We start from the raw sequence: 15,464 nt of genomic DNA, 5'->3' as shown, positions 1-15,464 counted from the left end.
GCCATCGTGGGAGTTGGTGCATGCGTGTGTGTTTTTGTGATTATGTGTTGACATGTGCATGGATGCAGGATTTTTCTATGCATTTCTTTTTCTGTACAACTACTTGTGAGTGTGCTTGTGAGTGTATTAACATAAATAGATGCATGTTTATGTATTTCTGTGAAGGAACAGGATAGGAGGATGACAACAATCCACTCAAGAAAAGAAATGTTACCCAGTTACTGTAGGGGTTAGAAGTGAATATAAACTCACTGAGCACTTTATCAGGAACACCTGTGCAGTCCAACACAACAGCTCTGCCCTAAATTCTACTTTTACAAATATTTTGTCCACATCATTAACATACATGAAGGAGGTATAATATTAGGAACACTTCTCAATATACTCTTTTAACGTGAAAAAATACAGTGAAAATTACAACAGCTTTTATCCTGGCTATTCTGGGATACTTGGCTGTTTCATATCCACACAAGTCAGCTCCTGATGAACCCCTGATAAAATGGGCGGAGCAAGAACACATCCAGGTATTTGGACTGTACTTAGCTAGATGTGGACTTTGATTGGAACAGTAGTTGGGCTGCAACTGATGATGTGTCACAAGTCTACAAGAACACAAGTACAGACGCAGATTGAGAAACGCCTGTGGTGTGTGACCCTGACAGTAGAGGTCACAGTTCACGTTCCGTCTCCTAGCAACATGATGTCGTTTTCTTTCAGCCATGAAGCTGATCCTTCAAAAACCTAAACTAGTATACTGATTAAGTATACCCAGCAAGCAGGGCACATCTCTCGAACATTCAGGAGACCAAGAGAACTATGATCTTCACAGGGACCTTTAGGGGACATCCGGGGACATTATTTTGTTTGCTGGGACAAGCCCATAAAACATTTACATTCACCAGAGTAAATGTATAAGCGCTGTGTTTTGTGTTTATGTCTTGTTGCACTGCCCTCAAGTGGCCAACAAAAAATGAATGTAGATCTAGCTGATTATAGGTGTTAGACTCCTATAGAAAAATTCTAAAAATATTCCCCTTATTTTGGATTCTGCAGTGTCATTTACACTCCGAAGTTATCACACATAAGACAGTTTACTATATGGTTGACTTTGCAAATGTGTGTCATACATAGGCATAGTTGGACGTCTTTGCTTCTACAAACAAATACACTGAGGCCTTGATTACACCAAACATGTACATCATTCCCGTTTGCAAAAAACAAATTCTCTGTTGTTTTTAACCGGCATGTACCCTCCATCCAAAGCTGTGTTCAACTTGTTTGATAACAGGATAAACAAATATACAATGCATTGTGTGCCCCGTCATGACTTAATCGATTATTTAAATCTCTGACATGCCAACAGGATTGGTCAGGATCTAATGTTAGTTAATGTTCTGTGTTCTTCGACACATACAATTGGTCAGCTGTTACACACACAGTCAAGGTTCATATAGTGTTTGGAGTAAAGCAGCCATCCTCCTGATAAATCCTGAGCTCCATTATATCAAGCAGCACAGCAAAACTAAAAACTGTAGTTAACTTGACAGGACAGAGGAAACTATCCAGGGGAAACAGAATTAAATGTTTAGCTTCTGAAATAAGCTTTTTAGTCAGACAAGCAAAAAACAAGTTATTTTCTGGTTTGGTTTCATTTCTATTCCAATTACCCATTTGAAGACAAAAACTGGAACTGGAAAAATGGGAAGTAGATTTTGTTTTCTTTTAATTCACATGAAAAATGGAAAAACAAAATAATGCATTTGTTTATCCTGTAATCAAACAAGTCCTGTAATCAAACGCAGCTTTGGACAGAGGCATTCAAGGAACGAAAGCAACAATGCAAGTCCTGTGCCTAGTCTGCCGGAAAATAGAGGGCGTCAGTTGTGTAGGCAGTCCTTCAATGTGGCCCAGGATGCATTGTGTTCACACTGCTAGATGAATGCGGCCACATGCGTCCCAGATCATCTCAATGATCCTGCAGATCTCAGTGCGTCCTCACTGCGTCTTGGGTGCATTCACAACTGTCCACTTGAGATCAGATCACCCAAGATGCACATTAATGCCAGGTGTAAGCAGGGCCTGATTGTACCTATTTCATTTGAATCCATTGAATAATGTTCTTAGAAATGCAGATGTGGATTTAGATGAGGTTTGGGTAAGGTTTAAGACCAGACATGTGGCTGTGAGGATAAGCGTTAAGGTTAGAGGGAGTGCAAATAACCCTCACAAGTATAGAAATACAAACCTCTGTGTGTGTGTGTGTGTGTGTGTGTGTGTGTGTGTGTGTGTCGGCAATGACAGTCACAAAGAGCCTCTGTCAGCCCACTGCAGTCAATTAGAGGCTCAGAGCCCCGGGGGCGACACTCCACGACTTCAGTTCACATCTCCACCTCCGCTCCTTCCTCGCCTCCCTCCATTCCCCTCCAACTAAAACCTTTCTTCCTTTGGTTCTTTCAGTTCTCTGCTGAGCGCTGTGACAGCCGCTGGAGTCAGGGACTTTCATCTAAACCGTCACCTGTCACTGCCATCGACTTGGTTTCTGTTGTTCTACCAGAATGAGGGAGAGAAGGGGGGGGGAAGGTAGAGAGGAAAGGAGAGGTTAAGGGGGAGGCTGACATGTTGGTGACGATAAAATACATGAAGAGGCGCACAGTGACACAGAGTAAAGGAATATGTGATTTGAGGTTACATTTACATTTTACATTGTAGACATTCAGCTGATGCTTCTATTCTACTGAGTGACTTACAATGAATGCAGCAGAAAAATAACCTTCAACTGCTCAAACTAGTTACAGGCAGCCAACAATAAGGAAGTGCAATGTTAGGCCTCAGTATTTTAACAGTATTCTACAATATGATCATGTAAAGTGAGAGGAGAGGAAATAGAAATAAGTAGGAGGATATATTTGAGGTTAATTGTCTTCAGTGGCTCTACCTCAGAAATGACAAAGATTTCAGATGACATACTCAGCGTAACAGTTCTGCAGCCTTCAGAGGATTGAAGGCTCATGGGAAAAACCTACAATCCCTCCACAAATGAAACACTCGGCAAAAGATTGACCTCATTATCATTTGGTGTTCTTGTCCAGAAGTAATGGTGCTTTCAGGCGGTCTGCATCAGCTCTTCAGGTTCAAAAGTTTACCACCAGAAAGGTCCCATAACTGCTGGCATAAAGTGGTAAGAACCAGCAGCAAAATCAATGAGTGCTACCAAATTGGTAATACAAGTATATAAATATGTTGTTTATTCAAATGCCTAAATATGACTAATGATTGTGTTTAACTGACAAGGGACCTCCAGGTGCCGTGTAAATTATGACTCTTGTCTGTCAGCAGTATAGGCAGAAGTGTGCAATGATATAGAGGATTTCTTAGGCAGGCAACCCTGTCTCCCAGAAATGACACTGATGTACTACTAAATTACAAGAGCAAGTACCATTTGAGGGAAATGTAATGCCTCCTGGATGACATTTTCTGTAGACACAATGAGAAAATGTAAAATATTCACTAACAAAGTATTTCATTCAATATCAGATTTTGCAGTACAATGTACCCAGGCAGTAACTACGGCATTATTAAAATTTTGTTTAGGTACTGGCAGTTCTTTAAGGTTAAGTCCGCAGTTACTTGAAGCATGAGACATTTTGTGTAAACCAAAACCATAAACTTTCACTTACCCAACAAGTGCATTTGTTACCTTAAGTGGTGGTCATGCCTCAGTCACATTTGCTCATGAACATGAAATAGGTGGTTCCAGAAGCTTGGTGACTTAACTTCTTGCAGGATTGATTAACTTCTGTAGCTGATGAGCTAACTAGACTAGGCTATCTTAGCTCTGTCACTGATAGGACAATAACTTCACACAGTTTATTTAAAAGACAAATTTGTACCATCGAGTCCTGTCTCATAACTGTCTGCAAGCCATTGCTCTTTTGTGGAACACTTTTTAGTGTGATAGTAAATGGTCCCCTCAAAGGTCAGCACTGTCAAGGCGGCTTGCAAACCAAAACTGAATTTGATACAAATAAATATGTAGAGAACTGTGGGAGATTTTGGAGTACCATGAAAACCAGTGCTCTCCACCACCATCATCAAAACACCAAATGGGGGAATATATTTTGGAAGGATGCTGTTCATCCCAACAGTAGGGTTCCACACACAAAAGAATCTGCAGATTGTGTGACAAGGCTTGCTGAAGCTGTTCTGGAGGCTCATGGTGGAACAACACCAAACTAACACACTTTATGTAGATTTTTTCCGTCATCACAGATCTGTAGGGATGAGATTCAATCTGAATTTCTTTGCATTCCTTATCAAATCTTATTACATTTGCATTTCAACATTTGAACTGAAAGCTAAAATAACTACAGCTCAAAGATGTCTAATCACATTTGTTGGCTGAGAAGCAGAAACACTGCAGCTATTAAAGGCAGACAAATTAATGTTCACAACCTCAAAATGATTTGAGCTGCATTATATATGAAATGATAGATTAATGTATCTGACACATTCACTTAACAGCTGCAGCCTCCTGTTCTTTACCAGCTACCTACTCCAAATACTTAAGGTCCTGATTCACAACTATGGAGCTGATCAGATCAAATGTTCTGATCTGATCTGTAATGAATCAATGTTGAACTGGGAGGTTCTTAAAGTGAGGTGAGGTGATCAGCTGATCATTTCTCTAGATAAGAGGCTTCACTCTGTCCACTCGATTTGACTGTTATCAGCCTATTAAATAGGCGTTATCAGCAACACATCAGTCCCACATATATGGGCTAGTAGGGGCATACCAACCTACTAGAGTAACATGTTACTTATTACACTACTTTCACCAAAATAATAATATATTTCTCTTCGCTTTAGTGACATTGTCACTTTAATTTTCTCTTTCAGAACTGGATTGGAAACTATAAAAGGGCTTCAAAAGTACCTCCCGTCCACCGAAGCCAAAACTACTGATTTGTCAGCATATAATCTCTTCTCAGATATTTTTATTTATTGAATGGGACAGTGTGCAGTTTGAAACATTAAAGATGCACTGCACCAGAGTTAGCTTGAAGCTAATTTGCATCTGTAGTCCCTGACAAAAAACATACAACAGCACAACAACAAACAGTAGAAAGCATTTTTTCACCTTTTATGAAAATATCAGCATTAGGAGGTTGTACCATAGTTTTAGAGAAAAACATACCTTTTGTCTTGTTTACATTTAGACTCAGACATGATTGATCAAGCCAATGTGTGATCCTTTCCAATGCGATTGTTAGCTTAGCAGCAGCTAACTCTGCTAACTGTTTTTGCATGTGTGTACGGTGTCATCTGCATACATTTGAAGTTCTGCATCATGACACTGTTGAGGGAGATTAATATATAGGCTAAATAATAGGGGACCTTACACTGGCCCTTGTGGAACACCCATTGTGCAGTTCATGTTATTGGACAGTGTGTCACCAACTTTAACACATTGTATCCTATTGGATAAATATGAAGACATCCATGCCAGTGCTCCAGATGAGAAGTTACATTTAGAGAGTTTTGATATTAAAACATCATAATTGACTGTGTCGAATGCTTTACGCAGATCTAAAAATACGGCACCAACTATTCCTCCTTTGTCAAGTCTTGATTTAACTTGCTCTATTAAGTGCAAGGTAGCAGTTTCGGTGGAATGACATGCTCTAAAGCCAAAGTGCATACAATGTAGACCAAAATTGCTTGTATTAAGAAATATTGTGAGTTGTTTAATGACAACTTTCTCGGCAACCTTTGAGAGTACTGGCAGTATACTTATTGGTCTGTAGTTACTGGCTTCAAGGCAGTCTCCAGATTTAAAAATAGGCATGACAATGGCACATTTCAAGACGCTGTGTTTAAAAGACAATTAGTTTAATTTATTTAATGAAATGAGCAATAGGGGGAGTTAAAATATCTTTGTGTGATTTGATAAAGGAGCTGATGATTTTTTTTACTTGTAACTCATTAGTTTCTACCAGCTCGAAAACCTGACCTGGAGCATCTATAGGAACAATATCTAGTGTCCTCTTCATTAATTTTTTTACTAACTCATATACAGACTCAAGAAAAAAAAATATCAAAGACAGAAGCAACAGTAAGATGATCTTAAATGAACTTTCCCTGTACTTTGAGTTTAAAATCTCTAAAATCCCTAAAAATTTTGGGTCCCTCCATGTGAGATTATCAATGTTTTTCCAGGTCAATTTACTGTCGCCTTTTGCCTCATTCAAAATATTGAGATAAAAATGAGATTTAGCTTCTCTTAGCTCTTGGATAACTTTGTTCCTTAAACTTTTCTAAATCAGCATGTCAGTGTCTCTTCTAGTTTTAATTGCCTTCCTTAGTGCAGCATCTCTAGATTTCATTAGTTTCCACAAATTTTCATTAAACCATGGCAAATTGTTTTTATTTTTAGATTTTATCTGTATCCTCATATTAAATCTTTCCCTCACAGAGATGATTCTGTGAGTAAAAGTATCACAGCCATAGTCCAGGTCATCAGAGGACAGTACATCATCCCAGTTCAAGCTGTTAATTTCACTGGAAAATTCTTCTTGCTTAGCTCTGGGTATGCATTGAAGGATCATTGTCTTAGTTGCTGTGGTCTTAAATCTACTTTTAGTCAATTTTCTTGCACATAGGGTTAGGTCATGATCTGATAAGCCAGTGATTAAATTATAACTTTTAGTTATTCTTTCTGGTTTGTTAGTAAATATCAGAGCGATTTGTGTACTGGAGCATTTTGCAATCCCAGTTCAGCCCTTTACTAGTTGTTCTAGTTGGAATTTCTCTGTGATCCTTTTTAGTTTTTTTCTCATAGTTTTATCCTCCCAGTTCACATTAAGATCACCCATAAGTAATAATTCTTGTTGAGATTGCACTCTTTCAAGACTTCTGTGAGTTAATCACTTTGAGTTAATCAAAGTGTCATCTGCAGAAGGGGACCTATAGACACCTATGATGTTAAAAGACATTTGTTTGGGACAACATTATTTTTATCCCAATATATTCTAATGTGTTACCCGCATTATAAACCACACGTTCACATTTGATGTTGTCTCTCACATAAAAAAGGACCCCTCCTCCTCCTCCATCAGGTCTGTCTCTTCTGAAACAATGGTATCCGGGCACCATGAACACACTCGCAGGAGTTGTTTGTTTCAACCATGTTTCAGTCAGACAGAGAAAGTCCAGATTTGAGTCAGACACAACATGAGTTAGCTGATTGCTCTTTGCAGTAATGTTTCTGATGTTAAAATGTCCACCGAATAGTCCCTTTGGTTTCAGCTTCGGGTCCTAGAAGACTTTTGCATGATTAACAGTTTGGAAGGTTTTGAATAACTTCTGCCTCCTTGCTGCAGGGTTTCAACATGCAGTGGTGTCAGCAGCAGGTTTTGTGAGAGAGACACTGGACCTATCAAGGTTTCCACAGCCCAGTAGTGAAAAGTTATTCATGGAGCCATCATGCCTCGTGTTAACAAAGTTTAGTCTGTTAAGGGAGAAGCCCGGCTCAGAAAGTTGCTGCTCATTCGTTACTGGCACCAGAGGAGTCCCAGACACACTCGGGCGCAAATCAGCATCGAAGTTCTGCAGCACTCCAGGTGTCACTGGTCCAGGATTTAGCTGAACATCTCCAGAGAGCAGGATCAGCATGAAGAGGAGACCTGCTACTCTCCAAAATGGGGTGGCAGATGACCGGTCCACTGGATCAGTGATGCGCTGTGGCACCTGGGCTCATCCGTGCCACAGGACAGAGGAATAGACTGCAAAATATCCCAGTAAGTTATGATGAAGACTCACTGTAGGGGTGTCAACTGGCCATGAGCCAGCATTTGTCCCAAGCTCAATCACTTGTTGTCCCAGTTGTTTTCCATCAATGTTGACTGCTCTGGCCAGACAGACACGTACAGACAATACAGCAATGAGTATCAACAGTAGTCCAAAAAGCATTCCATGAAACACAGCCCAGGTGTTTTTGCTGATGTAACACTGCTTTGAACTTGATGCAGGTTTTGACAGGCATGCTCTGTGGTACGATAAACGGTCTCAGATGACAGTCCTATGTAGCAATCCCATCCAGGATCCCAGTGGCCAGAGGGTAGAAGCTCCTCTCAAGCCCCTCAACACCAGCCCGATGCACCTGGAACCTCCTCTCGACCTCAGCGGGGAGAAAAGGCCGCCATCTGGGCGGTTAGGAACCCCAGAAGATCCATGTGGCCAGGACTGTTTCCTTCGATGTTGAGATGGATGTACAGATGGTCTTACTTGATATTTAATCTGATGTTTATGTTTGAAAACCTGGACTGGCCTGGTAGCAGATTCGGCAGGGGGGTGAGCTGACTATCTCCCCATCCTGATGAGTGACCCCCAGTCATATGCCATTGCTTCATGAGTCCAGGGTGCATAGAGAGGCTCCAGCATGCGTGGATTACATTACGAGCAAGGATCTTTTAAGTTTTCTTGTTTTTAAAAAAAAACAAAAAAACCCCCAAAAAACAAAACTCTTCTGTTAGCTTCTTTAGTGCTGTAACTCCTTTGGAATATTTCGCAGAGACATTTTAAAAAACAAGGGTACGTTTTTGGTGAAAGCTTTTAGACTAATAATTTACATAATGTATGCTTTTGCAAATGTGTGCACGTCAACATTTCACTTGCATGATTGCGTCTTTGTCTTCACCCATGTGCTCCTGCACCTCAGCTTGCATTAGCAGCTGGGTCTAGATTGAAGTTTTATATACTAAGGTTTTGTGTCATGGCTAAAATCAGTTTCCACAACACAACCAGTCTTAAAAAAATTAAAGTCATTATAACACAGCAACCCTAGAACTGTTTGTAACTTGCCACATGTTGCCGTCGTTAGTGGATACATTGCTACATGTAGAGAAAATTACAAAATAACAACATTTACGTCCAGATTTCTTAAGCAAATAAAGTAAAATGCATATTGTATTCTAATATGGATCCATAGTCATATAGTGTATGTTTATGGACAGTCTTGTCCATAAAAAACTGCATTATTTGTTTGTTCATGCACCTTGAAATGATTCTTTACTGTTATTGCCAAAGCACAAGGTAGTGTTATATCATAGTTCAACAGAAAAATGTAGGGAGATGATCAGGGATGTGATGGAGCAGATTAAGTTAGAGTTTTGTTAAAGCCCATGGAGTTGCATTAAGCCAAGTTTTGCTTCAGTGAGTTGACATGATCTTATTTAGGTGTAATACCAAGCAAGACTACATTTGAGTGTTAATGAAGTTTAATGGTAAAATGGGCTGTGGCAGTAAGTTAGTCAAAATTCCATTGTTGAGTATAAAAAAGGTATAATGGTTTCATTGCACTTACCTCACCAGTTTTCTGAAGTAAACTATATCTGCATACTCCATGAAAGCGTAAGAAAATTTAACTTAACTTCTTGTGCACTTTGATTTCTTTTAGATTTTTCCATGCAACACTTTCTCTGAGATTATATAATTTATACAATTTCATATTGCTTCAGTAATAAATATATTTCCGATTTCATTATATTCCAAATTTTGCAATGGTGTCCAAACTGGAGGAGCTAGGCACCACTGGCGGTCATACTGTGGTACCACTGAGTGATGTGTCTCTTTACTCTCAAACAGTCTGAATACAGACAGCATCTGTAGAGCGCTCACCAAAGAAGACATGATCCACACATTTCCAGGTCTACATTTTTAATCTGGGGCTCCTTATGTATAGAAAAACTCCTTGTGGCCTTTATGAAGCCCCTCAACTCAGCCTCTGCCTGAAACAGGCAGTTTTGACTCTCTCTTTACGACCGCCTGTTGATAAACCCACACTGTTCTGATTGGTTTCCAAATCCAATGCAAAGTGGACAACGCAAACAACGCATGGAAAAACCTTAGCAACAACCTTAGCAATAAAGACTACAGAACAGACGGCTGTTTGTGGGCATGCGTTACAAACTGTTCTGTGTTCAAACAAACTGTGTTCAGAACTGGTTGAAGCCCTGGCTTTTGACTTGCAGGTGGCATTTACATACGTTTACCTCAAGTTTTGGAACTTTGACCATGTTTACTTAACATAGATACTGACATCGTAACGGGATATAAATAACAGAAAATCACAATTTTTTATTATAGCTGTTACAGAATTAACGTTAATTAGCTGCCGCTGATGTCTGTCATTTTAACCAGAGATAGTGACGGTCTGTCTGCTACCTACGGTATACGTTTTTTGTTGCTCTTTGCTAATGAAAACAAGTGAGGAGAGATAAAAGCTCCCATAAAAGATTCATTTGCATCAGAGCTTAATGAATCAGGGCATTTTACTGACTGGGAACTTTTTGAATTGGAACATTCAGGCCCTGTGGCATTCATATTGGGCATCCTCAGCTCTTGGGTAACCATGGCTAAGAAGAGCTAATTGCAGTTTAAACTGTATTTAAGACTAATTCAAGATCACTTGACATTGAAACAATATATTTATATCTTGCCAAGATACAGTGCATCAGTACTTTAGTGGATAAGTTTGCCCCCAGATGGCACAAGGACTCTCCCACTAGGATTAATTTACTTCTGATCTGGGGTAAATTAAGCCAAAGGGCCACCTTTTTGGAGAAACTGAATTTTCAGTCTTCTTTTGTTCAGCCACTGTCATTTTATTTGAATTTCAACATCATGAAATAGAGGTATTTGTTTCAAATTCTATCTTATTTTCTAGCTGTAAGGACTCATTTAAACATTCATCAGTTTTTGGAATTCAAATAAACCTTAATTGGAGACAGACAAGAAATTAATGAACATTTTACCATATCTTAACTTTTAGGAAAACCAAGAACTGTCAGCCGCTTGGCTTCCTCTGATAGTAAGAGCTTTTAACATAGACATCTATTTGTTTTCAAAGGAAAGACGAGAACCAAGGTTCTCTCCCGTGAGCTTAAATCTATGCAGAGATTTGTTTTCATGATTACACCAATTACAGCACACTGATCACATTACTGCCTCTGAGCTTCGTCACAGCTGTCAGACGCTCAGCATATTGGATTATCACAGGTAATCCCACTTGCATTATGCAATTATTTAACGTCTTTTGTTTTAAAGTGAGATACTGTATCCACTGTTGGAAAATATGACGCCAACGCTGCCATGGCAGTAAAATCCTGTACTGGGATTTAAAGTGATTAGCTTCCCTGAGGGATTTGCTTATGAAATTGATTGCGTGGATTGGATGGATTTACATTGAAATGCTAAATGATAAACTTCAGATACACTGGAAATTGTCTTTAGGAAAACATAATTGGAAAATGAAAATTAACCTCTTTAACACCACAGATCAGACTCCTGTTGTGATGATGTTTCGTATTTTATATCATGTTTTATACTTTCTGTTCATTTTCCAAATACTATACCAAATGATTATATAAATGCTGAACAATATATTTAGTTTTTATTTGAAAAAAAAAGTTTACTCTGGTACAAGCGTAATCTGCAGGCATTGTGTCCACACTGACAGGTTCTGTCCGTGCATATGTGTAATATGTCACACCAATATGACCTCGCCAGCCACTATGTCAGTTTCCTACACCTTTGTTCCCCATGACTGAAACAGATGTAGAAGGTGACAGCAAAGGCATACTTTCTACCTTGATCAAGCAGAACTCATCGCCTTAAGCATTCTCAGAGACTGCCAAGTATTTCTACACTGCTGTTGCTTTTCCACTATGTACCACACTTGATGGAGATTGTTTTCAGCATTAAAATGTCAAAAGATATCTCAGAACAGCACATGATGACAGACTGACAGACCTAATGCTCATGACTGCCAGGCCTCGACTAGTCAAGACACTTGGATGAACAGGTGACAGACCCTCAGGGGAACCAGGGTGTCTCTGTGGCTATTTCTTTATGGTAATCTGATTAATTACAAATTTGTTTGGAAATACTGTTTAATCAAATTATCACAAACTTACTGACATACAGCAAACCTAGTGCAGGAAAGTATCCCATTGTAGAAGTACTGGTTTGGGATTTTGGGCAAAAACGGTTGGGGGAACAAGTGTTTAGGGACTCAGTAGGGGCCCACACCTCATTTTTGCCCTGAGCCCCCTTGTTGGGTTTTTCTAGCTCTGGAACATACCCCGTGGGGGGCAAAGAATGAGTAACCAGTCAATTTTGTCACATAGTTTACCTTGCGCTGCAGTAGAATTCTGCTACCTGTAAAAAATATCAGGCATCAGGTCTGGTTAATACCATTCATGCTGATTCAGGTTTGGTTATTTACAAATGTAATTTATTTAAAAATTTGGCATCTTCTCTCTCTGACAGTATGTTGTCAGCGTCCATGTCGGCCATGTGTTATGCAATGCTCAGTAATGCTCAATGCTCAGTACTCAGTAGGAAGAGTCAAAGAGACTGGTGGAGCCAATTTTTTACGTTGTATCTAGTATAGTGTAAAATGTTTTTTACCTACTGTTTTTGTAACGTATGATGTGAATGATGTGATATTGATTTTCATTGTCATGGAACTTGAAGACTACTTTTATGCAACAAAATTGGACAATAAAGTTAATTTGATTTGATTTTATGTTATTAATCAATTAGTCAATCGTCAGAAAATTATTCTGCAACAATATCCATCCTCGTTTATTCATTTAAGTTGTTTTTTAAGTAAAATGCCAAAAATATCTTGTTCTAGCATCTCAGATGTGAATATTTGCTGTTTTTCTTCTTCTTCTTCCTCAGTAATAAATTTAATATCTCTGTGTTCTGCCCAGCTGCTCAGACTAAGATCATCTGAAGACAATACAGATGTTACTCATTTCATTTGTCTGCTTTACTTACTTATTGCCGTGTTACTACGGTGCTGCCACGGCAGTAAACGTAGGGGCTGCACTACCTAACTGTAGATGCTAGGTGGCATCAGAGTGCTTGAATCCTGTTGACAGGATTTTGCTATAGACCCCCTTGGACCACAGTGTGGTCAGCAATGGCAGAGTGGTGCTGTCCGTATTTCCACTCCTTGTGGAGTAGTGCTGTGGAACTGGATGTATGTACGCTCTTTTGCAGGACGCTAAGTGTACTGTGTAATTTGCGCAAAATGTGGATGCGTAAACTTGGGCACAGTCACACTTTTTCTGTGAAGTGTCTTCCTGGCTTTACTTTCATTTACTACAGTATACAGTACTGTCACTTTTAAGATAATCTTGATCATAAATGATGTACTGTAACAAAACACACAGCAAACACATTAAGGCTACATCCACCTTCATATGTTTTCATTTTAAAATGCATAACTTTTGCTACATTTAGGCCTTGCTACTATTTGACAGCATGATATCTACATAGCTGAGGCTCGTACGTAAATACGCATGGCGTCTCTCTCTCAATGGGGAGATGCAGCTGTGGGGGGGATCGCTGCATATAACTCTATATTTGTTATATATATATATTTGCTCAGACCTGGCGCTAGAGCAAGTCAACAGACATGCATTGTATATTTATTTATCCCGCTATCAAAAAGTTGAACACAGCTCAGCAGGTTTGGATGCTCAAGGTACAGTCAAATAATAATGATGTGTTTGGGAATGTGAGAAAGGAATGTGAGAAATAACAGGAATTTTAAGTCAGATTGTTTTTTATGTTACTTTCTTGTTTGCAATGTTTTGTATGACCAAATTACAAAAACAAGTGAAAGAGGACAATTTATTCAGCCAAGTAACATAACAGGAAGGAATCAGTGACAAAGGGAATCCTGGAGACATCATCACTATCATCACCCACCTTTCACACCCACAGGAAACCCCCACAGAAGTGTGTCTTGTCTTATTCTTACCAAGACCACTTTAAATAATTAAATTAAATAATGAAATAATTTATCCAGCTACTCCTGGATAAATTATTTCACGCCCCTTCACTGCCGCCACGGCATTACCATTACCGGTATTACTACAATAGTCACGTCAATTTTAACGAGTAACATCTGTACATTTGGCTCTGGGAACAATTTTCTGACATTTGACATCAATTAATGAATATATAAATATAATAAATATAAACATAATAAATGTTCACATGATGTGAAGTAGTTGTTTGTCTTTCTGTATGTTTCTGTCACTGTGTGTGCGTCCATTCACAGCTACTGATTACGGCAGTCACATTCCTTGTATGTGTGAGCATGCTTGGCTAATAAACCTGATTTGGATCAATACTGTCTACAGCAACTGTACTGAATAAAAAAAATACTGACACCAGTTCCAAGTTATCAGTATTATCCTTCAATAAATCACCTGGATTGAGTCCTGATTCTCCCCTGCACCCAAAGTCCCCTTTCCTCACCCATTTGCATGTATGTATCATACCTCCAGTGTCTGGGCCCAGTCCTATGGGGACGGACAGATGTCTGGGGGTTGTCGGACCTAGCATGTTTCAGACAAATGAACACACAGACACACACACACACACACACACACACACACACACACACACACACACACACACAAACACACACAGTACTGTCTCCTGCCCCCCCTCCTTTTTCCCACACCCTCCTCTCTCATTGGGAAACACTAAGCTCCTTATCACCCCTCTGGGAGCCATTATGGTGAGGGCCAGAGAGCTGACATATTGATTTCTTACTTTTTTTCTTCTCTCTCGCCATCAGGTTGCGTGGCTGAGGAGACAGGCTGGCACAGGTCGTCTTATCGCTCCAACTGGAAGGCTGTGTTTCACGCCACAGCTCACTGCAATTCAGCTCTCTGACAAACTCAACAGACAGGACACACTTAGAGCTCAGGAGCAAAACAGAAAAAAAACTCAGAGACAGCACTGACAATAATGAATCTGATACTGTTTTTGATCAACATCAAAATGACTCCTAAACTGGTGCAGAGATTTATTGGTTTTAGAATTCACTATATAAAACATGAAATTCCCAACCAGTGGTGCATGCACTATAACACTGAAGGTGTGTAGGCTCAGCAGGTGACTGAAGCAACCCACCCATCGGCCAAGAGTGGGAATTAGGCCAGAGATGTAAACATGGCACTTCTGTGTCTTCAGGACCTTAAACAAGTGGATGAAGTTCAGTTTAAGCAGTTCCAGTTGTTGATTTGGGATGTCATTTGTTCCTATATGAACAACAATACAATCCATCTTCACAGGGCTGGAGTGACTGCTAGGGGTAAGGCAGTGACTGTTGTGTCCATAGATGGGGGAGACCAGAGGCCTCCCCTTAGTGGAGGAAAATTCTGCTCATCCAGGGCGTTAAATCTGTTGGCCAGTGAGATGTCCTGGGATGACAAGCTGGACAGGGACTCTTTTTGCCATGTTTGCTTTTTAGGACGGTGGTTCAGGGCTCCATTTACTGGGGGGTAGAGCTAATTGGAGACTTCGGTCTAGCACCTAGTTTGCGCCAGGGATCTCCAGCCTGGGAAGGAACTGGTTCTGAGCGTTGCGCAGTAGAG

At 39.8% G+C, this 15,464-nt stretch overlaps 1 pseudogene; it reads left to right on the top strand.

The window, feature by feature from the left end:
* The window catches only part of LOC122990949, a 54,888-nt pseudogene extending 46,628 nt beyond the window's left edge, over nucleotides 1–8,260 (top strand).
* Nucleotides 8,261–15,464: the final 7,204 nt, after the last annotated feature.

Source organism: Thunnus albacares, chromosome 10 (genome assembly GCF_914725855.1).
Source record: "Thunnus albacares chromosome 10, fThuAlb1.1, whole genome shotgun sequence".
In the NCBI taxonomy this organism is placed as follows: Eukaryota; Metazoa; Chordata; class Actinopteri; order Scombriformes; family Scombridae; genus Thunnus; species Thunnus albacares.
Note: the sequence above shows the minus strand (reverse complement) of the source record. Positions and strands in the feature narration are given on the sequence as shown.